This window comes from Oncorhynchus keta, chromosome 32, assembly GCF_023373465.1.
Source record: "Oncorhynchus keta strain PuntledgeMale-10-30-2019 chromosome 32, Oket_V2, whole genome shotgun sequence".
In the NCBI taxonomy this organism is placed as follows: Eukaryota; Metazoa; Chordata; class Actinopteri; order Salmoniformes; family Salmonidae; genus Oncorhynchus; species Oncorhynchus keta.
In genome coordinates, this window is record NC_068452.1 from 26,123,883 (window position 1) to 26,149,105 (window position 25,223).

Consider the following 25,223-nt stretch of genomic DNA (forward strand, 5'->3'; position numbering starts at 1 on the left):
TATGTCTCCAGAGAAACCTAGATTTAAATAAATGTCCTATCTATCAAATCACTATAGGCGGAATTGGGTGTTTTTTGCTGGGGTCAAAATGAGCCCAAAGGACTTGAACTTTGTCAAATCCATATTCATACAGTAAACACTAAACAATGATTTAGATTGATTAAGAACAAGTCGATTGAGAAAGTCCTGAAAATGTGGAAGAATTTAATAAACCACATTTGGGCTATGATAAAAAATATGCCTCTGGGGTCAAAATGACCCCAGTCAGTAGTTTGAGGGTTAAGATGACCCCAGTCAGTAGTTTGAGGGTTAAGATGACCACAGTCAGTAGTTTGAGGGTTAAGATGACCACAGTCAGTAGTTTGAGGGTTAAGATGACCATAGTCAGTAGTTTGAGGGTTAAGATGACCACAGTCAGTAGTTTGAGGGTTAAGATGACCCCAGTCAGTAGTTTGAGGGTTAAGATGACCCCAGTCAGTAGTTTGAGGGTTAAGATGACCACAGTCAGTAGTTTGAGGGTTAAGATGACCATAGTCAGTAGTTTGAGGGTTAAGATGACCACAGTCAGTAGTTTGAGGGTTAAGATGACCCCAGTCAGTAGTTTGAGGGTTAAGATGACCCCAGTCAGTAGTTTGAGGTTTAAGATGACCCCAGTAACTGTAAGTCACTTTGGATAGCAACATCTGCTAAATGACTAAAACGTCAAATGTACATGTTTACATACAGATCTTATATTACCATATTGATTAATTTAAACAAAATTATATTGATTTCACAAATGTATCATTTGTAAAGAAAGTTATTTTATGAAACATGTTGTTCTTTGTTACATTTAACTCTGTAAAACCCAGCAGTACTACTTATTTATTGGAGAGTGAGGAAGTTATATAGCGTTTTGCAAAAACAACGGTTATTTTTCTCTCTGAAATGAAACCATCAAGTGATACATTTCCAATAAATACGTGTCTGTCATTGAACAACCCCATGCCATGATTAGATGGTGAAAAAACATAAAACGTTTTTTAAACAAAAAAAGCTCATTTACCAACATCTCTGAAAATGGATATAGCGTTTTGGAAATACATTTTTCATATCAAGAGTCACTTTACCCTAGTCATGAATGCCTGAATCTTGACTGAAGCTTGTACAAACAATCACAACATCCATCTAACCATTTCCTTGCAGCTGTTGTACTTAGATATGCAAATGACATTGAGGCATATATTGCTATGCTTTAGCATTGTCTCATTCTCTTCATTCTTTAGGTGGTCATAGTACACACTGTGCATGACTCGTTCTGCATGACATGGAGTTTTGATTCCAGATTCCCTTATCCTTTCTTCTGGCAAGGTCACCTGCTGTAAATTGGGATAGTAACTTGACTGTAGGGGATCTCTGTAGGTTCTATGCTTGTAACGTGGAATTGTAAGATAACTAAAGTTCCTGTTTAGATTTAATGATCAACATTTGTAGCATATTTATAACCCATTACATTTTAATTGATTATAATGTTGATATATAGGGCATAATCTGTATATCATAATGAGTACAACCACTGTCATCCTATCCCTACCCCATTGTACCCCCGAGTCCTACGGAATCGACACGCTGTAAGACAATGCATCTACCTATATCTCTCTCTCTCTCTGCGCAATCATAATGAGGTAATGATGAGTCATTTGTACGGTGTCTTCATGTATCTCTCTCTTTCTCTCTCGGAGCACATGTCAATCTCATCCTTATTGTCCTTCATAGGTAGAATTAATTGGCTATTTTCCACTGAAAATGCAGCCTCGAATCTCTCCAACTACTTTGTGTGACCTGACAAATCAAAAGCAGGCAAATACACCATAAAATCCAAGACACCTGTGGGTCAGGCCAACATGAGTAAAAATCCCTGTCAGAATATACCTATTTTCAACCTTCTTCTCTCCTCCACTCCCTTCGCTCTCTTTTGCTGTCACACCAGTGGAACAAACAGGGTTGCTTTTGTTCGCTTTTAGCCTGTTTTGCAGCACTGCCTGTGTTATTTTTAGCTTCTATCTTGTCTTTCAATGTGAATCTATCGATCCCACCTCACCATGTTCACACAAATGGCATTTTCTGACGTAAGAGAGGCAGCCATTGCTGGCTCCCTGGGAGGCATGACATCCTTTCCCACCTCTGTAGGAGGGTTCACATTACTGACAATATTGGTTTGTGACAGACAGACTGACGAGACCCCACTTATGGGCACACAGGAAACCAAACAGTAACAGTGAGAGTGTAGGGCAATCTCTCTCCTTGTGCAGTAAGACAGTGCACTATGTGGCCTGAATAGAGAGTTTGAGAACAAGAGTTTGCATGTATAAGGTGACAACACCGTGCAAATGCAAGGTCTACCACCCTTGGGCGAGTGAGATTAAGTGTGTGTGTGTCTGAGTGAGTGAGAGAGACGCAGGCAGGCAGGCAGGCAGGCAGGCAGGCAGGCAGGCAGGCAGACAGGCAGGCAGGCAGGCAGGCAGAGAGCTGGTAGTCCACCAAACTACCAGGTGTGAAACAGGGAAGAGACTCATTTGGTATAGAGCAGACCTAACCCACTCCATTAAATTAATCAAAACATAATTTTACATCTGGTTAGCAATAGTATTCAAGGAAATGATCTCTAAAGAGAAAAACATCCTCATGTGTGCTACCTACATTTCACAATAGAATCCACATACTATTTATTTTCCCATTCTTACTTCAACTCTTTGCACATTGCTACAACACTATACATAGCCAGTAATATAAATTGAAATGGCTCTATTCTTTTAAAGCTTTTACTGTTCATTTCTGTTTATTTCACTTTTGTTTATGATCTATTCCACATGCTTTGGCAATGTAAACATGTTTCCCATGCTCCATCCAGTCTAGCATACTCTGTAACTTTCTGTTCTGAGTTACTGTATATCTCTGTATATCTAATAGTGGCGCCCAAGATTCACATTGATAGCCTTCCCAAAATGATGCGCTGCACATTCTGCGCAACCAAGATTTTGGTAGGAAACTTGCAGTCCTTTCCTACTCACTCCGACCGTGGTAGGAGTGTCTACCACTGCGACTGTGTTGGGTATCTGTCCTGCTGTACTGAGTTACTCATTGGGTGTATAATCTATTTTTAGCGCCAAGAGATGGGGTCACGTGACATGGGACAAACGTCATTAATGTTGTTGGTGGAGGAGCTCAAAATATGGAGGAAAGAGAGTTGTAACAGGGAAAATTAGACATTTCATCCCCCCAAAATATTATTAAACCGATCAAGAAGTGTAACGGTCGAAGAGGCAATCTCCGAGCAGCGAAAAGGAGAACGACAACCAGGTACGTTATGTTTGCTGTGAGATAATGTATATTTCGTCTACTGCTAGTAAGAAATGTTTTTATACAGCGATATTTTCATCTGATGCGTTTGGTTACTCCTGGCTAGCTAACAAGCTGAGAGAACGCTATGAAGTTGTGATAGCTAGTTAACGTTAGCCAGCAATGAAGTTGCTTCAGCTAATGTGCATGAATGGATTGTTCTAATTTGGAAAATGCCAAGTTAACAAACTGACACAGTATTGGCATCTGATTTAAAGCGTCAGTTAGCCAGGTTGTAATGTTCCCAGACGTCTAGTTAGCTTGCTAGCTAACGTTAGCTATCTGGAAGTAGGCTGCTGATAAGCTAACGTTACGAGCTAACGCAGGCTAACTTAGCTATCACATTAGATTTTTTTTAGGGTGGGTGCTAAAAGCAGTACCGCAGCCGTCGGTGCCTCTTCCATGGCAATTTGTGTCCTCCATGTTTAGCAAATTTTGTTCGAGTTGAAATGACTAGTTAGTTTGCCACTTCTGCAATCTCCACTTCTTCTGGTAACCCCCATTGCAGTCGTAAGCAAGTTTGCGACGCCGCATTTTTTAAGGTGATGGTGCCACTTGAGTTGGGGTCCCACTCCCTGCTAGTTGTTTCTATTGGTGTATACAGTTAATATGCCTAACGTGTGTGTGTGAGAGAGCGAGGACCCCGCACAGTCGGAAGCCTGTTTTTGCATATTCAATATATATGCTAATTAAAATGATGAGCTGCAACAAACACTCAAACTGGACAGTTTTCTCAATCTCTTCATTCACTTAACTCAATTATTGACACTTACTGACAGTTGTGGCTGCTTTGCGTGACGTATTGTTCTCTCTACCTTCTTGGCCTTTTGCTGTTTGTCCCACGTTGTTGCTACCATGCTGTGCATTCATGTTTCTGCCGTGCTATGTTGTCTTAGGTCTCTATGTCGTGATGTGTGTTTTGGTCCTATATTTTATTTTTCATCCCAGCCCCAGTCCCCCCTGGAGGCCTTTTGGTAGGCTGTCATTGTAAATAAGAATTTGTTCTTGCCTAGTTAAATGACATTGATGCCACTAGTTTTTTACTGCGTAAAAGGAAAAATATAATGGCTTAGGCCAATTAATGCAATATCAGTGCCTTCCTTGCCCCTCAAAATACTCATTTGCATTACTGGAAGCACCTTTTTAGGCATAGATTGTGAAGTAGTGACCAGTAGGTTTCCTCATGTAGAGATGTCTGAATAGTTTCTCCATTTATGGTCAGTGTCGGTTATCACAATGGATTGTCTGCTAGCAATGTTGTGTTTTTACAGTTACTTTCATGATAGTCATAACGGTTATGAAAGGAACATGACATTTATCAAAGGTAGGCCTAAATACTCGGTGTACAAAACATTACAACACCTCCCTAATATTGTGTTGCACACCCCTTTTGCCCTCACTTTGTTGGGACATGGCCTACAAGGTGTCAAGTGTTCCACAGGGATGCTGGCCCATGTTGACTCTAATGCGTCCCACAGTTGTCAAGTTGGCTGCATGGCCCTTGGGTGGTGGACCATTCTCGATACACACAGGAAACCGTTGAGTGTGAAAAACACAGCAGCGTTGCAGTTGACACGCAAACCAGTCCCCCCCGCACCTACTACCATACCCTGTTCAAAGGCACTTAAATATTTTATCTTGCCCATCCACCCTCTGAATGACACATGCACATTCCATGCCTCAAGGCTTAAAAATCCTTCTTGAACCTGCCCCCCCCCCCCTTCATCTACACTGATTTGAAGTGGATTTAACAGGTGACATTAATAATGGATCATAACTTTCACCTGGTCAGTTTGTCATGGAAAGTGCAGGTGTTCCTAATGTTTTTTTTTACACTCGGTGTATAGTCTACAGTGGATTCCAAAGTAAGATCTTGATTTGTAGCTTGTTCTGTGCATGTACACGCTAACATTTTACCTGCAGGCCACCCTAAACCCTATGGAAAGATGTGATTTTGGCTCGCAAGTCATTTGGCTGTCTTGCACAGCTCCATTGTGCAGAAGTTGGATGGAGCCAGAGGTAATGGAGAAGGATTTTCTCCTAAAATGAAATTGATGACAAATGCCTGTCTTTGATTAGGTGTCAAAGATTAGCTAGAGATCAGTTGATTGACAGAAATGCTGCTTCTCGTGTGTGTGTGTGTGTGTGTGTGTGTGTGTGTGTGTGTGTGTGTGTGTGTGTGTGTGTGTGTGTGTGTGTGTGACAGTCCTCGAGTGGCCTTGCAAGTGTCCTTTTTCATTGAAACTGGTTAAGTCCTTGTGCATGGAGTTGTACGGGTTGTTTAACTATAATCATTGGGTTTTGTTTTGCATAAATTTTAAAATGAAAATCTCAGCATCACTGTTGCTGTGGAATTGCCCTCCTTTTAAGTCACTAAGTAAATGAAGAACCACTGGCTAAACCATCTCTAGCATCAGCTTTTTTGCTCAAGGGTTGTCTGTTCACACACTCCTGATTTCTGCCCTCTTGGCTATCAGATAACCCAAACCTGATCTTATCTGCAAACATCTGGATACTTTTTGGAACACATCTGCATGTGCCCAGTTGAATTACATTTCACTAAGAAGGCTAGTTGAGAAGTTCTCATTTACAACTGCGACCTGGCCAAGATAAAGCACAGCAGTTCGACACATGGTTTAAACAAACATAATAGAGTAGAGAAAAAAGAAGAAAGAAAAAAATATATATATATATATATATATTATACAGTGAGTGCAAATGAGGTAAGGCAATAAATAGGCCATGGTGGTGAAATAATTACAATAAAACAATTAGACACTGGAATGGTGATTGTGCAAGTAGATACTGGGTTGCAAAGGAGCTAAATAAATACACTGTTGGGATGAGGTAGTTGGATGGGCTATGTGCAGTGATCTGTGAGCTGCTCTGACAGCTGGCGTCCCACCTCGACAACAGCCAGTGAAATTGCAGGGCGCCAAATTCAAAACAGAAATTCCATAATTGAAATTCCTCAAACATACAAGCATTATCCACCATTTTAAAGAAACTTATTTTAAATCCAACCACAGTGTCCAATTTCAAAAAGGCTTTACTGCGAAAGCACACCATGCGATTGTTAGGTCAGCACCTAGTCACAGAAAACCATACAGCCATTTTTCCAGCCAAAGAGAGGAGTCACAAAAAACAAATAGAGAGAATTAACCACTAACCTTTGATCTTCATCAGATGGCACTCATAGGACTTCATGTTACACAATACATGTGTGTTTTGTTCGATAAAGTTCATATTTATATCCCAAAATCTCAGTTTACATTGGTGCGTTATGGTCAGAAATGCATTGTCGCCACAGAAACCCATACAGCCATTTTCCAGCCAAGGAGAGTGTCACAAAAGTCAGAAATAGCATTCAAATTAAAACTAATCACTTACCTTTGATCTTCATCTGGTGGCACTCCCAAGTCTCCATGTTAAACAACGAATGTTTGTTTTGTTCGATAATGTCCCTCTTTGACCAAATACCTCCTTTTGTTTGCATTTTGTCCAGTAATCTGAATGCTTAACTTCTTGAGTGTAGGTGGCAGGATTTTCTTTTTTGGCTAAAAAAACGTACTCATTTGAAACTGCCTATTTCTCAGGCCCAGAAACTAGAATATGCATATAATTGTCAGATTAGGATAGAAAACACTAAAGTTTCCAAAACTGTCGAAACATTGTCTGAGTATAACAACTTAAATTGCAGGTGAAAACCTGAGGAAAATCAAACCAGGAAGTGGCTTCTATTTTGAAAGCTCCATGTTCCATAGCCTGCCTTCGTTCCATTTAAAGGGATATCAACCAGATTCCTTTTCCTATCGCTTCCTCATGGTGTCAAGTCTTTAGACATAGTTTCCGGCTTTTATTTTGAAAAATGAGTGAGAAAGATAACATCGCGTAAGTGGATAGCTGGGTGTTCGCATGAGTTTTGCTTGCGCAATAGTGTGGGGCAGCCATTGTCTCTCCCTCTCCTATTTGAAAAAGCGACAGTCCCGGTTGATTATATTATCGATTATATATTTTAAAAACAACCTGAGGATTCATTATTTAAAAAAAAAACGTTTCTGTGGACATTACGGATACTATTTGGAATGTTCGTCTGCGATGTCGTGACCGCTCGTGCCTGTGGATTTCTGAACATAACGCGCCAAACAAATTGAGGTATTTTGGATATAAAAATAATCCTTATGGAACAAAAGGAACAATTATTGTGTAACTGGGAGTCTCGTGAGTGAAAATATCCGAAGATCATCAAAGGTAAGCGACTTGAATCTATTGCTTTTCTGACTTTAGTGACAGTCTACTTGGCTGCTAGGTGATTGTAATATTTTGTCTACTGAGAGAGATGTTCTTACATAAACGCTTGTTATGCTTTTGCCGAAAAGCTGTATTGAAATCTGAAACACCAGGTGGCTTAACAACAAGCTAAGCTGTGTTTTGCTAAGCTGTGTTTTGCTATATTGCACTTACGATTTCATGAAAATTAAATATGTTTAGTAATTAGAATTTGGTGCACTGCAATTCAGCGGGTGTTGATGAAAATGATCCCGCTAACGGGATGGGTGCTTTAAGAAGTTAAGGCGCGGGCACTAAGTCCAGACGAAAAGTAAAAAGAAAGTACAATAAAAGTTAGTAAACATGCCAAACAATGTTTAAAATCAATCCTCCGGTTGTTTTTTGTCATGAATAATCAATAATATTTCAACCGGACCAAAGCTTCGTCCATAGGAAACAAGAAAGGCGCGTTCCCGATGTAGAGGAAGCCATAGAGACCTTTGAAGTCTTTGTATGGTGGATAGGCTTTCAATGGAAAAGCGGCCTTTCAAAATAATAGTACTTCTTGGTTGGATTTTCCTCTGGTTTTCTCCTGCCATATCAGTTATGTTATACTCAGACATTATTTGAACAATTAGAAAACTCTTAAGTTTCCAATCCAAATCTACTAATTATATGCATATCCTATCTTCTAGGCCTGAGTAGCAAGCAGTTTAATTTGGGCATGCTTTTCATCCAAAATTCCAAATACTGCCCCCTAGTGAAGTTAAAGCTAGTGAGGGAGATATGGGCCTCCAGCTTAAGTGATTTTTGCAGTTTGTTCCAGTCATTGGCAGCAGAGAACTGGAAGGAAAGGCAGCCAAAGGAGGAATTTGCTTTGGGGGTGACTAGTGAGATATGGAGTGGTGGGTGCTGCTATTGTGACCAGTGAGCTTAGATAAGGCGGGGCTTTACCTAGCGGAGACTTGTAGATGACCTGGAGCCAGTGGGTTTGGAAGTGATGGCCTGCCAAGGAGAGCTTACAGGTCGCAGTGGTGGGTGATCTATGGGGCTTTGGTGGCAAAACGGATGGCACTGTGATAGACTGCATCCAATTGGCTGAGTAGAGTGTTGGGGGATATTTTGTAAATTACATCCCCGAAGTCAAGGATCGGTAGGATGGTCAGTTTTATGAGGATTTGTTTGACAGCGTGAGTTAAGGAGGGTTTGTTGTGAAATAGGAAGCCGACTCTAGATTTAATTTTGGATGGGAGATGTTTAACGTGAGTCTGGAAGGAGTTTCCATTCTAGCCAAACACCTAGGTAGTTGTCGACATATTCTTAGTCCGAACAGTCCAGAGTAGTGCTGCTGGACGGGCGGGCAGGTGCAGGCAGTGATCGGTTGAAGAGCATGCATTTCGTTTACTTGCATTTAAGAGCAGTTGGAGGCCACGGCAGGAGAGTTGTAAATGGCATTGAAACGCATCTGGAGGTTTGTTAACAGTGTCCAAAGAAGGGCCAGAAATATACAGAATGGTGTCGTCTGCATAGAGGTGGATCAGAGAATCACCAACAGCAAGAGCGGTGACAATGATGTATACAGAGAAGAGAGTCGACCTGAGAATTGAACCCCGTGGCACCTCCATAGAGACTGCAAGAGTTCCGGACAACAGGCCCTCCGATTTGACACACTGAACTCTGTCTGAGAAGTAGTTGGTGAACCAGGCGAGGCAATCATTTGAGAAACCAAGGCTGTTGAGTCTGCCAATAAGAATGTGGTGATTGACAGTCGAAAGCCTTGGCCAGGTCGATGAAGACTGCTGCACAGTAATGTCTCTTATGGATGGCGGTTATGATATCGTTTAGGACCTTGAGCGTGGCTGAGGTGCACCCAGATGTCAATACTTAAAGGGTCACACTGAGATCCTGTGTTCCATAGGGGACCTCTTCCTTATGAGGAAGGATATAAGTAACTTTTGCCTCAGACCATGGCCACTGAACAGTATACTTTTTAAATGTGCTTTCTCTGTGGGTTATTAATGTATATTTTTGAAATGTGTGTCTTTTATAACGATTGCCTGAATTAAACTTGATTGGTCGAACTTTGCTTCTCTGATCTCGTACACCCAGAATTTAAATATTGTGTAAATGTACTAACGAGACTAGTAACGTCTTCATCCCTCTAAACGGGAACTCTCAGCCAGTTTGGGCTAGTTTGTGCCATCCCACAGGCTGTCGACAGATGCTGCTGCTACTACCATTTTTATGTTACGTGCATCTGTCCATGAGAGATTAGGCCTACTCCTTCACAAAGTAGGTTTAGCACATAGAGGTTGTAAGATTGCAATTTTTATTTTTTAAGACTTCATCAATTATTTGAAGCGGAGTCATTTGTCCAAATGAATCACACAAGGTGTTGAAAATGCTATTGAACAGCCCTGCCCATGCGCTGCCCTTAAGATACAGGGCCTTGATGTTTGCCTATTCTGCTTGCAATGCAAAAATGAATGGACCCTTGGATTCGTACACTGTAGAAAACTTTAGGCTATAGTGTGAAGCAAAAATAACCTCTGCTGTATGATAATGCTGAAAAAAAATAACTATATCCTGGAAATCTGGTTACCAGTGTTGATTGGATAAAACCCACAGTTGACAGCCTCCATCCCAATATTCCATGCACGTTTACAATACTAGCCCCCAGAAAAGCCTATTCTTGGAGAAATGGGCATGTGACTTAGGCTGTGTTGCTGGTTCAAATTCCAGAAGGAATAGGTGCCATCCTCCTTCCCTTGAGCAATGTGCTGACCTGAAATGGTTTTGATTGTATCATTTCTGTGAGGCACTTCAGTGTTGGGGAAAATCATTTGACTGAAGTGAGTAGTTTGGTGTCTGGATCCTAATGAAACATCCTTGGACCAGTTATAAGGCCATTGCCTAGACATGCTTCATTGGACTACATTTTTAATCAACTAATTAGGCCTATCTCTCTCTGCTATTTAAGTGAACAATTTAGCTTCAAGGTAAGTTATAGGCGCCACACTGCCATTGAGAGCCTGCGTGTTTCCTGTTTTGTATGTAAGGTATGACACCTGAAACCCCACCTCTTCAAGGAATACCTAGGATAGGGTAAGTAATCCTTCTCACCCCCCTAAAAAGATTTAGATGCACTATTGTAAAGTGGCTGTTCCACTGGATGTCATAAGGTGTATGCACCAATTTGTAAGTCGCTCTGGATAAGAGCGTCTGCTAAATGACTTAAATGTAATGTAAAATGTATGGCGTCAAGGGGAGATGGGGCCATTTCGTCCCTGCTAGTGGGAAAGGCGCTGCTGAGTGCAGTGTCCCTACTTTCTCCTTGAGAATCTGCTGGTCGCTCTCTCGCCTTGACTTTGAGGGCTGGCTGAGGGGGATGTGCAGCAGCAGCACACATTTTTGCTGGGTTAGTGAGTGTCAGACGCCATCTTTGGTTCTGTTTATAAGAGCACAAAAGATCCTCCTTATGTGGTTCTGATTTTGGACCAGACCTGACTCTGTGCCACAGGCCTTTCTGTTGCGTTGCCGGAAGGCCATTGCATTCATAAATGCTATGCAATAAAGTTGACCGCAGCCAATTTAAACATGAAGCACATTTGCTTGTTGCAAATTGATTTTCTCCTGCTTAAAGCTCCCCCTGCAATTCTAAGAATTTCTTGGTGTACAATTTCTGTGCTTCATATGTTGAACCATTTTCAGTCCTGGCTTCAAGCATAAGCTGATGCCAAGGTCTGAGGACAGAGCATGTCACTTAGCAGCACTTCCTGGCTGTTGGAGGGACAGGTGTTTTCAGTGATAATGCGAGGAGGCGGAGACCCCCACTTAGGATATTCTCAAGATGAGTCTCCTTGCACCATCACGCAGTCGTACTGCAAAGGGTAAAAAAAAAGATGAGCTGATATTTTTATCCCCAGTCGCACGTCCTTAGGATAATGCAGCCTGTGAAAGCGGCTAGGCCAGCAGTCAGAGGTGGTTAAAGGTTCTAAAAAAAACCTGCGACAAAGCATCCCATTATCCCTGTGACACGGTTTCTATAACCAAGCTTCCTGTGTATGCCGTGATGAAGCCAGGCCCTTGCCGGAGCATGTCATCTGACCGAGTGCCTTGGGATCCTGCAGGGAGAGAGTTGCTTACCAACTTCTGGAATATCACACAGAGCCATTTGATTAGCCTCATAACACACTTCAGACTCGTTTTCAGATTTAGCTGACATATTGAATGCAATTAGAGGAAATGTCATCCTCCGTGGGTGTACAGGAGAAATGTTAATGGCACTTTGTCCCTAACTTTAGAAAGGCTGCATAAAATTAACAATGTCAAAAAAGTATAATTGCAATTTGAGATGTTTCTTGCAATTGGTGCAACAATGCCATCCTGTCACAAATTGTCCTTGGTGATTTTGGTATCTAAACGTGTGAGTGACTAAATTGACATGTTCTTGTCGTTAGTCTAATCCTGTTCCCAGATAACCTTGCAAAACCAAACAAAACCCTAGAGAAAGATGAATATATTTAGCCGATGTGCTGACAAGAGGCCAGTGTTAAACCGGAGGGGACAGCTGAGGAGAGTAGTTTTAAGAGCATTAAACGATCAGCGACGTGTTTGGGCACGACGCCTGAGAGCCTTGCTTCAGTGCGGAAGGCACAGGGACGGCGGTACTGCATGGGCTTTCAGCGCTCTAACTCCATTCCATTAAATCATACGGCTTAGAGGCGAGACTTCCGCGACTGAGTGGGACTTAGATCCGCTTTCCAGGAATTACACTGCAGTAGTAAATAGGGCTGGGCGATATGGACTAAAAATAATCTAGAGTTGTTCACGTTTTTGGCCGACTAACTTTTATTTGTGTGTGTGTGTGTGTGTACCAGTCAAAAGTTTGGACACCTACTCATTCAACAGTTTTTCTTTATTTTGGCAATTTTCTACATTGTAGAATAATAGTGAAGACAAACTATGAAATAACACATGGAATCATGTAGTAACCAAAAAAGTGTTAAACAAATCAAAATATAGTTTATTTGAGATTATTCAAATAGACACCCTTTGCAATGATGACAGCTTGGCACACTTGGCATTTTCTCAACCAGCTTCACCTGGAATGCTTTTCCAACAGTCTTGAAGGAGTTCCCACACATGCTGAGCACTTGTTGGCTGCTTTTTCTTTTACTCTGTGGTCCGACTCATCCACACCATCTCAATTTGGTTGAGGTCGGGTCCATCCCTCTCCTTGGTCACCTGGAGGTGTGCTGTTGACAAAAAAAAATCATAGTCCCAAAAAGTGCGAACCAGCTGGGATGGATTTCATGGTATCAAATACCATTTAGTAGCTACTGTCTTGTCTCATCGCTACAACTCCCGTACGGGCTCGGGAGAGACGAAGGTTGAATGATACACAACCCAACCAAGCCACACTGCTTCTTAACACAGCGCCATCCAACCCGGAAGCCAGCCGCACCAAGGTGTCGGAGGAAATACCGTGCACCTGGCACTTGGTTAGTGCACCTGGCACTTGGTTAGCGCGCACTGCGCCCGGCCTGCCACAGGAGTCGCTGGTGCGCGATGAGACAAGGATTTCCCTACCGGCCAAACCCTCCCTAACCCGGACGACGCTAGGCCAATTGTGCGTCGCCCCCACGGACCTCCCGGTCGTGGCCGGTTACGGCAGAGCCTGGGCACGAACCCAGAGTCTCTGGTGGCGCTGCAGTACAGCACCCTTAACCACTGCGCCACCCGGGAGGCCTTGAATTGAATTCTAAAGTAATCAGATGGTGTCAACAGCAAAGCACCATCCCACCTCCATGCTTCAAGGTGGGAACTACACATGCGGAGCTCATCTGTTCACCTACCCTGCGTCTCACAAAGACACGGTGGTTGGAACCAACAATCTCAAATGTGGACTCAAAGGACAGATTTACACCAGTGAATGTCCTTTTCTTCGTGTTTCTTGGCCCAAGCAAGTCTCTCCTTGTTATTGGTGTGGTTTAGTAGTGGTTCCTTTGCAGCAATTTGACCGTGAAGGTCTGATTTCACACTGTCTCCTCTGAACAGTTGATGTTGAGATGTCTGTTACTCTGTAGCATTTATTTTGGCTGCAATCTGAGGTGCAGTTAACTATAATGAACTTATCCTCTGCAGCAGAGGGGCTGTAGTTGAGAAGGTTGAGAGCTTCAATTTCCTTGTCCATCCCCAATAAACTATCATGGTCCAAACACAACAAGACGGTGGTTAAGAGGGCATGATGATGCCTATTCCCCCTCAACCGACTGAAATTATTTGGCATGGGTCCCCACATCCTCAAAGTTCTACAGCTGCACCATCGAGAGCATCCTGACTGGTTGCATCACCGCCTGGTATGGCAACTGCTCGACCTCAGACTGCAAGGCACTACAGAGGGTCGTGCATATGCCCCCCCATATTACCTCGGCTAACCTGGCGCCCCGCACATTGACATTGTACCGGTACCTCCTGTATATAGCCTCGCTACGGTTATTTTATTGTTGCCCTTTTAACTATGTTTCTTATTACATTTTTATTCAACTTCAGTTTATTTTAGAAAATCAGATCTTAACACTTTTTATTGTTGGTTAAGGGCTTGTTAGTAAGCATTTCACTAAGGTCTACCCTACACCTGTTGTATTCGGCACGTGACAAATACAGTTTGATTTGAACTCTGAGTCTTCCTTTTCTGTGGCAATCCTCATGAGAGCCAGTTTCATCATAGTGCTTGATGGTTTTTGCGACTGCACTTGAAGAAACTTATCAAAGTTCTTGACATTTTCCGCATTGACTGACCTTCATGTCTTAAAGTAATGATGTACTGTTGTTTCTATTTCCTTATTTGAGCTGTTCTTGCCATAATATATATGGACTGTCTTTTAGCAAATAGGGCTATCTTTTGTATACCACAACTGATTGGCTCAAACGCATTACGAAGGAAAGAAATTCCACAAATGAGCTTTTTGAGAAGGCACACCTGTTAATTGAAATGCATTCCAGGACTACCTCATGAAGCTGGTTTGGTTACTACAGGATTCCATATGTGTTAATTCATAGTTTTGACATCTTCACTACTATTCTACAACGTAGAAAATAGTAAAAATAAAGGAACCCTTGAATGAGTAGGTGTCAACTTTTGACTGGTACTGTAAGTGCTGAAAACAGTCTCTCTTGATATAGACTTCCAATATTTGCAGAAATGCCAAATCTTTACGTCATTATCAGTCACCCGAGCCTTACTTGTGTAAAATGCCACATTCTGATCCTCAGTGCCACTTTGGTCAGAGGTTTCTGTGTAGAATATATAATTTACTGTAGTGCAGCCCTATGGTTAGATTAGGCATAAAGATTATCCAGTGTTTGCTGAAATGAGGAAACTGGTGATTAAATCTGGTGTATAATGCCTACTCCGACTTGTGTTGAGACATGGGGGGCCCCTGTCTGGCCACATCCTGCCCCTGCAGTTGCTCACTCTGCCCAGTAGGTGAGGCCGCAGGTCCAGGGAGGGACACTGTCCAAAATGCAGGGTGCCCCAGTGGGCTGTGGAACTGCCAGGACTCCTGTAGGATGTAGACCCAACAGCAGCTGCAGAGCAAATCGAGATCAATGGGGATTAAGCATAAAGCAGGCACTTTGTTGGAACTTTGACAGTGTGGCGTAATGGAGACAACATTTGCATGTTCAGGATTTAACCAGGAGGTTGCATGTTCAAATACCCAAAATTCATTGCTGTCAATTAATGAAAAATACATAAAGTGGCACTGCGCCAGTGCTCATCCAGCTGTGTGAATACAAAATATGTAAATTTATATAATGTAATTTGCTCTGGATATGGTCTGCAAAGTGCGTGAATAACCTCTTTGTAAAATCAACTCTAACATAATGCACATAGCAATTTGCACCCATTTTATTGCTTGTGATTAGGCTCCCTGGACAGGAGTTTATTGAAATGATTTAGAATATTTGCTGCTTTGTGTTAAGGTGAAACGGCACCACTCCTTTTTGATTTGTTGATGAAACTGAGGAGAGGAGCAGTACCTCTGCTGTTATATCGTGCATGCAATGTCTGAGGGAAATGAACTGTCAGTAGTTTGAAGTAACTTCTGTTGTAATATTGCAAATGGATGTGGCATATTCACCAAGTATGGATTCCAGAGTAAAAAAAGGCTAATTGGAATAAAGAGAATATAGATTTTCATTTGTTTGGCAGAACCCTCGATGGATGAAATCAGACCTCCCATGATGAAATCTCCTTGTAAAAATGTATGCCATGGATATAATAGCTATACTAGAGATCAAGGAAGCAACGACTAAGGTTTTATTTTGCGACCTAAGAAATAGACCATACATAAGCAGGGAGAAATTTACACAAGTAATTTAGAATGTGTGTTTTCACATTCACATGGTGATGAAATGACTAAGTAACCTATTGATTTAGAACAGAGGCCCAGCTTAGAAAGACGGCACATATTGACACTGTCCATTTCTCCACTCACCATGCTCAATGACCCCAGGTGAGACTGGGGGCCAGTATGGCTATTGCAGCGCTATGCCTCTCCTCTGCCATCCCCAGGGGGAGTGTGGGTATTGTAGTGTGTCTCTCGTCTCTGCAGACCCCAGGCTGCATGACTCATTCCATTAACAGCTCTGTGAGTGCTTTTTGGCGGAGGCAAACTGACTCCCTCACCCCCCCCCACAGCAAAACAATTTTCCACATTTCAGACACTGTCTTTAGCAACTAGACTTTTTTTAATGCGATTTATAAAGAGTGTTTTAGTGGTAGTCAGGAGTGGAATAATGTAGAATCATTGGTCATCTCTGTTTATCATGGTGGTAGTCAGGGAGGGAGATTTGCAATTGGGGTAGCCCAAATGCTTATTTGGCCTGTGCGTAACAACTAATCTTGACTGGCAGATAACCTACTCTATCATTGCCTGACTAAGCAAAATTGGAGTCAAACTAACATTACTGAATTACTTATGACTGAATGAATGCTATCGGCAGTGGCCAGGAGTGTGAGGAGTTATGGATACCAGGATCCTTGATCTGCAGCTGGCTAACTCCTGTTCATTTGTGACTATTGCAGTGGGATTGATTTGAAGAAGGGGAGGAGCCTACTGATCCACCATACCTCTGGACTAAAGTCATGGCTGACTCCGAAGACCCACTTTAGAACCTTCAGTCTATTCCCAAACACAAGCAAATACACACTCGCCTAAGGCTTTATCATCCTAATTCTTATTACCTTCAACTTGACTGAGTTTAGGAACAACAAAGTTCACTAACACAATCATCTCTGGCTTCTCCGTTCATCATTTCTGGTAACACCACAGGTAAGTCTGGTTCTTTCCTCCAGCTTTTTTTCCCTTCATGAAATGCCAAAGAAGCCCACCCCCTGTGACCTCTTACCCCTCTGATCCTGTCCATGAACTCCCCTCAGGGCATTACTCATGTGTTGTGATTTCCTTGAGTAATTTACAAGTTTGTTTGACGACAGGAAACCAGCATCTCAAAGTCCGGTGCTTCATGGTGGCTGTATGGTTCACCATTAAACTTTTATTACTTTTATCTTAAAGAAGTCGGCAAACTGGAGTGATAATTCAGAATTATCTCCAGTAGTAGGATGTGTTTATGGGTCTCTTAAACAATATACTTTTTTTTAAGGCTTTGCTCATATGATTCCAGTTGAAGTTCCTCTACACATGGGCTATCCTATATCAGAATAAATCCTAACAACAACAACCACCTGTGGATTCTTTTACTGGCTGCTCTCTTCTCCAATCTTTTTCTGTCTATATTTAGAACCACTGACGACTGACCAGACCTTTATTAACCTCCCATCCCCCTAATGACGTCTTTGAATGTCACTGGGTGCCGTGGCAACCCTGACTGCTCTGTGAAAGGCCTGGAGGGTTGTCTGCTCATTGGACAGTACACGAGAGCGAACATGATTTATTTATTTTTATTTTTTTTAAATTTGTGCAATGAGTATGAGTCGTAAGTAGCTTATGTGTGTAGCTCGTATCTTTGGAGATATATAATGTGCGTGTTGTGTGTCTTTTCTTTTTAATAGCATTTGAAGCAGTAGGGCAGGAAAGTCTTCCGATCTGTATTTTTGTCGTTCATTACAAGAAATATGAAGTATGAAATACCTTTTTCCAATGCAGTGCCTTCAAAGTATTCATATCCCTTGACTTATTCCACATTTTGTTGGACTGAAATCAAAATATATATTTCATCTATTTATTTTTGTCATCCATCTACACACAAATCCCCATAAGTGTTCGCATTTGAACTATTTAATTTCGGTCTACCCGGCGGACCTGGAGATCTGTTGCTAAATTGAGCCCACGGCGCTGGCCAATCTGAGCTCAAATTTGTGCCTAAAAGTTTGATACGAGCCTACGTGATATTTCATAACTTTTAAACATGACCAGGGAGAGACGGTCAAATAATACAGCAAAGAGGTGCTGTTTTTATAAGAGAATATTTTTTTTTTATTCAATACTGTCACATTTTTATTCAAAACTCCTACTCTCGCTGCAATGAATGAGTAGCCGAGTGTATCGATAGCATTGAGTTTTTGTTATTAGCAGTTTGTCGTGTCTATTTGAATATTTCACTTTCTCTGGTCATAGGAACAACATTTAATTTGTGCTTGAGGCAGATGTGGTGTGACTAGAGTTTCCCCATCAGGTGGAAGACTGTCCCATCTCCTCTGAGACTGACCAGAGAAAGGAAGGAGAGAGCAGGGACCACAAGAGGCTGACCCTCTGCTGCTCTTTCCCTCCCTCCACCGAGACTAATGCTGCATTCAAAACCGCTAGGAACTTGGACATCTACGACTTCAATGCACTCAAGCCCACTGGGAACTCGGGAATAAAACAAGATCGGACTGAAAAATATTATGGGGAATAAAAACGGTCATCCAAGGTGGAAACTAAGGCATCTTTCTTGAGCCCTGACTTTCCCACCTGAACATCACTGATGTTGTGATTTTACATTCAGTTGTCTTAATAACCATCAGATGCAGGAAGCTTACCATCTGTCCAGGAAAATAAATATTCTAATTCAATTTATTCTCCGCTGTGGCTCGCAAGTGCTACACCAAATGATTTATTTTGTTATCAAAGTTTAAGTTTTTAAATATGTGGTCTGAGAAGAACAATATTGGCAGGCCAGGCATATAGCCAATATGCTGTGATAATGTATTAGGCCTGCCTACTGCACAAACCTGATTCCTACAGAACAGTTTTTAGTTTTTATTAGGTTCATGTTTAAAAATATATATAATTTGTAGATCTCAGCATATTTTTTTTAATGCAAATGTGATCTTTACTCAAGGTTGGTGACCATGGCCTCAATGACAAAATGAAAATGTGTTTTTAGACATTTAGAATTTTTTTATCGAAAATGAAATACAGAAATATTACATATGTATTCACACCCCTGAGTCAATACTTTGTGGAAGCACTTTTGGCAGTGTTTACAGCTGTGGCTTTCTGGGTAAATCTCAAACTTTTTTTTGCACCTGGCAACCTTGGTTAGTGCGCACTGTGCCCGGCCCGCCACAGTCGCTGGTGCGCGATGAGACAAGGATTTCCCTACCGGCCCAAACCCTCCCTAACCCGGACAACGCTAGGCCAATTGTGCGTCGCCCCACGGACCTCCCGGTCGCGGCTGGTTACGACAAAGCCTGGGTGCGAACCCAGAGTCTCTGGTGGCGCTGCAGTACAGCGCCCTTAACCACTGCGCCACCGGGAGGCCTGGATTGTGCAATATTTGCCCATCATTCATTCTTTTCAAAATTCTTCAAGCTCTGTCAAATTGGTTGTTGATCATTGCTAGACAACCATTTTCAGGTCTTCCCGTAGATTTAAGTCAACTGTAACTCGGCACCTCTGGAACATTCACTGTGTTCTTGGTAAGCAACACCAGTGTAGGTTTAGCCTTGTTTATTGTCCTGCTGAAAGGTGAATTAATTTCCCAGTGTCTGGTGGAAAGCAGACTAAACCAGGTTTTCCTTTTTTGTCTGTTCTTGGCTCATTCCGTTTTATTGTTTTTAAATCCTGAAACTCCCTAGTCCTTAATGCTTGCAAGCATACCCATGACATGATGCAGCCGCCACTATGCTTGATAATATGGAGACTGGTACTCTGTATATAGCCTTGTTGTTGTGTTTTTTTAAATTTAATTTAATTTTGGTAAATATTTTCTTAACCAACAATGCAGTTCAAGAAAGAGTTAATGGTTTGTAAGTAAGCATTTTACGGTAATTGTATTTGGCGCATGTGACATTTTATTTATTGTATAGGATTTGCCCCAAATACTTCATATTCAGGACAAATTTTTGCCACATTTTTTTGCAGCCTTTTTGCAAACAGCATGCATGTTATGAGATTTTAAATTCTGTACAGCCTTCTCTTCACGCTGTCATTTAGGTTAGTAACTACAATGTTGATCCATTCTCCATGTTCTCCTATTACATCTGTTAAACTCTAACAGTTTTAAAGTCACCATTGACCTCATGGTGGAAATCCCTGAGCAGTTTCCTTCCTCTCTGGCAATTGAGTTAGGAAGGACACCTGTATCTTTGTAGTGACTGGGTGTATTGACACTATCCAAAGTGTAATTAATAACTTCACCATGCTCAAAGGGATATTCATTGTCTGCTTTAAAAAATAAATAAATATATATATTTTTTATTTTTTATACACACCTACTAATGTGCCCTTTGCGAGGCATTGGAAAACCTCTGGTTGAATCTGTGTTTTGAAATTCACTGCTTGACTGAGGGACCTTTACCTCATCTTTGTATCCCACACATACAGATAATTGTAATGATTCAAAAATGACGTTAAAGATGCACTATGCAGAAATCACTCCACCTTTTCCTGGTTGCTAAAATGTGAATAGTTTGCATAATTTCTGTTTGACAGAACAAGTTTATTGTAGAGAATCATTGTACCATTTAAAAAAAATAAATAATACATTTTAATCCAAATATATTTTCCATAACAGTATTGTATTTTCTGCTGTTTGTTTTTGCACGTCATCTTCAAACTTAAAAACAGGAAGCATAGAAATAACGTGAATTTGTTCAGTTCTCCCAAAAAGTTACATATTGCAGCTTTAAACACTTATTGCACACAGAGCGAGTCCATGCAACTTACGTGACTTGTTAAGCACATTTTTACCCTGGAACTTAGGCTTTCCATAACAAAGGGGTTGAATACTTAGACTTAAAAGACATTTACAAAAGAAAATGTTGGAAAAAGACCATTTCAAAAAGGCTTTACGGCGAAAGCATACCATGCGATTTATCTGAGGACAGTGCCCCGCTTACAAAAGCATACAAACATTTTTCAACCAAGTAAAGGAATTCCAAAAGTCAGATTTAGCGATTTAAAATTAATCACTTACCTTTGAAGATCTTCATATGGTTGCGGTCACGAGTCCCAGCTAAACAAATGTTTGTTTTGTTCAATAAAGTCCCTCTTTATATCCCAAAAACTCACTTGAGTTTTGTCTTTTTGTTCAGTAATCCACTGGCTCAAAGGCGGTCAAAACATGCAGACTAATACATCCTAATAGTACCGGGAAATTTTGTCAAACGATTTTTAATTAATCCTCATTGTCAATTGTCTAAATAATCAATAATATTTCAACCGGACAATAGCGTATTCAATAGAAAGGAAATAAACGAAGGGCGCGCAATCGGTCACGTGCGCAAACCAGCTCTGCATTCTTCCTCAGTCCACTTAGAGAAGGGTCTAATTTTTCAGAAAACAAGCCTGAAACAATGTCTAAAGACTGACGTCTAGTGGAAGCCATAGGAACTGCAACCTGGGTCCAAACCCAATAGATGCTCTATAGGCATTCAATTGAAAATATCCACATCAAAAAAAATCCCACTTCCTGGATGGATTTTCCTCAGACATTATTTTAACAGTTTTGGAAACTTTAGAGTTTTCTATCCAAATCTACCAATTATATGCATATCCTAGCTTGTGGGCCTGAGTAACAGGTAGTTTACTTTGGGCATGCTTCTCATCCAGATGTCGAAATACTGCCCCCAAGCCATAAGAAGTTAATTGAGTCTGTAAAACAACAAAGTGGGGAAAGTCTAGTGGCGTTTTAATATGAATACCCTCTGAAGGTACTGTATGTGGGATTTGTTAATGGGATAATTGATGGCTACAACCATCAAACAAGTAGTAGTTTTTAAAGGATAAACGGGTACACATTAGCTAAACTTAGCATTCTATTTATCATTATTAAGGTAATTTATCGCAATATGGATTTTTGTCCATATCCACCAGCTTTAGTGCTTTGTACGTATAATATGACCAACCAACCAATCTTCAATAGATGAGCCCTCCGTCACTGGGCAAAGACACAATCACAGCCATATTTACAATCTCAGTTTCTCTGTATAATGAGTTAAAACTAAGGGCCTCTTTTATGTTTCTTTTGAACATGCTTGTTTCCAGAAAGGTTTTGACTCCAATTCCAATATGAGTGGCAAGTTCCTATCTTGACTGCAGGAACATATTGATTTGCATCAATCAACACAAGCTAAACCAGCCGCTTACAGACATTCTCTTTTCTTTCATTCGTTGTCCTTCTTTCTCACATTCTGTTTCCCCCAATTTTTATAGGCTAGCCTATCAAGGTATTCTTACATTCCCATTTGTTATGATCAGTAGACCTTTCCACTTGCACAGTCCCTGTCATCCTGTATACGGGTTGAAAAATGGCAGTTTGTCATTGATAAGTGGATTGGAACGCAGTGGCTATACGTGACGTCAGAGCTCAGATTCTACGCTTCACAGCACCGTATGGATTTTGACTGACTGCTATTCTAAACTTGAGCACAGTGCGTGACAAGTTTCCCTCATCCCGCCCGCTAAATGGGCTACATTTTGAAATTGTCTGAGAGAGGAGTTGATGTGTTCTGAAAGATGAGACATTGAGTGTTTTATAATGCCGCTTTGTCATACAAGCAAACCAAACACCTGTGAGTCCAAATGTGCACTTCACATTTCCATATTTGAAAACCTGTAATTTACAGTATAAACATTTGATCGCTATGTTTGATCCAAAGGATGACATGCGTTACATGCTTACTGAACCGGCCGTGTTGCGAGTGTTACAGAGTAACTTGAGTAGAGAACACGCAACTTTTGTTGCGAGTTCAAACCCTTCTTGCACCTACTGCAATATACTTATTATGTAACTGAATGTATACAGAGTATTTTCAGATTTCGTTATTGACAAATGCTGTGAAAAGTACAGTAAATGTACATAAAATCAACAGTGGAATGTTTGGATTCAGACCTGTACCAGGTGAACTGTTTCCCGTCATTTTCAACTTTCTATCATGGTCATGAATTTTTTCAATGACTGGATTTCACTAAATGACTTCTGTATCAATTAATATTCCAAATCATCACTTATTTGTAACTCCTCCACATTTCTATGGCTGTTTACAATATGACTCGCATCTTAATTGGAATCTCATTCAAGGAAGTAAATAGGGATGTCAATAATGCAGTGTGAAATATTGACAGTTCCGACACTTAGAACTCAAAGTGCGGTAAATTAATTTGTTTTTAGGATAAAGCTATTCTCTGAACATTTTATTTTAATAAATAAAGGTGTCATCTGCTTCAGCAGAACATTGCAGAGAATGAGTCATCACTGCGTTCTATTTGATGAAATTGAATCTCTGAGTCCTCGTGTGTGTGTGTGTATAGTTCCTATGTGTGAGCAAATTTGCACAGTTGTAGTAAAAGTGAACCTCTTCCTGCTTTGATGTCAGTCAAAATGAGTTAAGATCTATAATTTATCTACAGTGCATTTGGAAATTATTCAGACCCCTTGACTTTTTCCACATTTTGTTACGTTACAGCCTTATTCTAAAATAGTTTGACCTCCCTCAATCAATCTACACACTATACCTCATAATGACAAATCAAATAAAGGTTTAAAATGTTATATGTATGTATGTATGTGTGTGTGTGTGTCTGTGTGTGTGTGTGTGTGTGTGTGCATACACATACGTTGTGTGTGTGTAATATATACACACACACACACACACACACACACACACACACACACACACACACAGTGGGGCAAAAAAGTATTTAGTCAGCCACCAATTGTGCAAGTTCTCCCACTTAAGATGAGAGGCCTGTAATTTTCATAGGTACACTTCAACTATGACAGACAAAACGAGGAGAAACTCCAGAAAATCACATTGTAGGATTTTTATTTAGCAAATTATGGTGGAAAATAAGTATTTGGTCACCTACAAGCAAGCAAGATTTCTGCCTCTCACAGACCTGTAACTTCTTCTTTAAGAGGCTCCTTTGTCCTCCACTTGTTACCTGTATCAATGGCACCTGTTTGAACTTGTTATCAGTATAAAAGACACCTGTCCACAACCTCAAACAGTCACACTCCAAACTCCACTATGGCCAAGACCAAAGAGCTGTCAAAGGACACCAGAAACAAAATTGTAGACCTGCACCAGGCTGGGAAGACTGAATCTGCAATAGGTAAGCAGCTTGGTTTGAAGAAATCAACTGTGGGAGCAATTTTTAGGTATTGGAAGACATACAAGACCACTGATAATCTCCCTCGATCTGGAGCTCCACGCAAGATCTCACCCCGTGGGGTCAAAATGATCACAAGAATGGTGAGCAAAAATCCCAGAACCACACGGGGGGACCTAGTGAATGACCTGCAGAGAGCTGGGACCAAAGTAACAAAGCCTACCATCAGTAACACTACGCCGCCAGGGACTCAAATCCTGCAGTGCCAGACGTGTCCCCCTGCTTAAGCCAGTACATGTCCAGGCCCGTCTGAAGTTTGCTAGAGAGCATTTGGATGATCCAGAAGAAGATTGGGAGAATGCCATTTGGTCAGATGAAACCAAAATATAACTTTTTGTTTAAACTCAACTCGTCATGTTTGGAGGACAAAGAATGCTGAGTTGCATCCCAAGAACACCATACCTACTGTGAAGCATGGGGGTGGAAAGATCATGCTTTGGGGCTGCTTTTCTGCAAAGGGTCCAGGACGACTGATCCGTGTAAAGGAAAGAATGAATGGGGCCATGTATCGTGAGATTTTGAGTGAAAACCTCCTCCCATCAGCAAGGGCATTGAAGATGAAACGTGGCTGGGTCTTTCGGCATGACAATGATCCCAAACACACCGTCCGGGCAACGAAGGAGTGGCTTCGTAAGAAGCATTTCAAGGTCCTGGAGTGGCCTAGCCAGTCTCCAGATCTCAACCCCATAGAAAATCTTTGGAGGGAGTTGAAAGTCTGTTGCCCAGCAACAGCCCCAAAGCATCACTGCTCTAGAGGAGATCTGCATGGAGGAATGGGCCAAAATACCAGCAACAGTGTGTGTGAACCTTGTGAAGACTTACAGAAAATCTTTGCCCTCTGTCATTGCCAACAAAGAGTGTATAACAAAGTATTGAGAAACGTTTGTTCTTGACCAAATACTTATTTTCCACCATAATTTACAAATAAATTCATTAAAAATCCTACAA

At 41.3% G+C, this 25,223-nt stretch overlaps 1 protein-coding gene across 2 annotated transcripts in view; it reads left to right on the forward strand.

Moving 5' to 3' along the window:
* Positions 1 to 3,126: 3,126 nt before the first annotated feature.
* hdac5 (histone deacetylase 5) overlaps positions 3,127 to 25,223 on the forward strand; it is an 86,781-nt gene continuing 64,684 nt past the window's right edge. Inside the window, exons 1-2 of one of the 2 annotated variants that reach the window (XM_052491072.1) lie at positions 3,127 to 3,339; positions 16,742 to 16,988. The gene's annotated coding sequence lies outside the window, so the exon portion shown is untranslated. The remainder of the gene's footprint in view (positions 3,340 to 16,741; positions 16,989 to 25,223) is intronic. The other variant, XM_052491073.1, reaches the window with a different exon arrangement.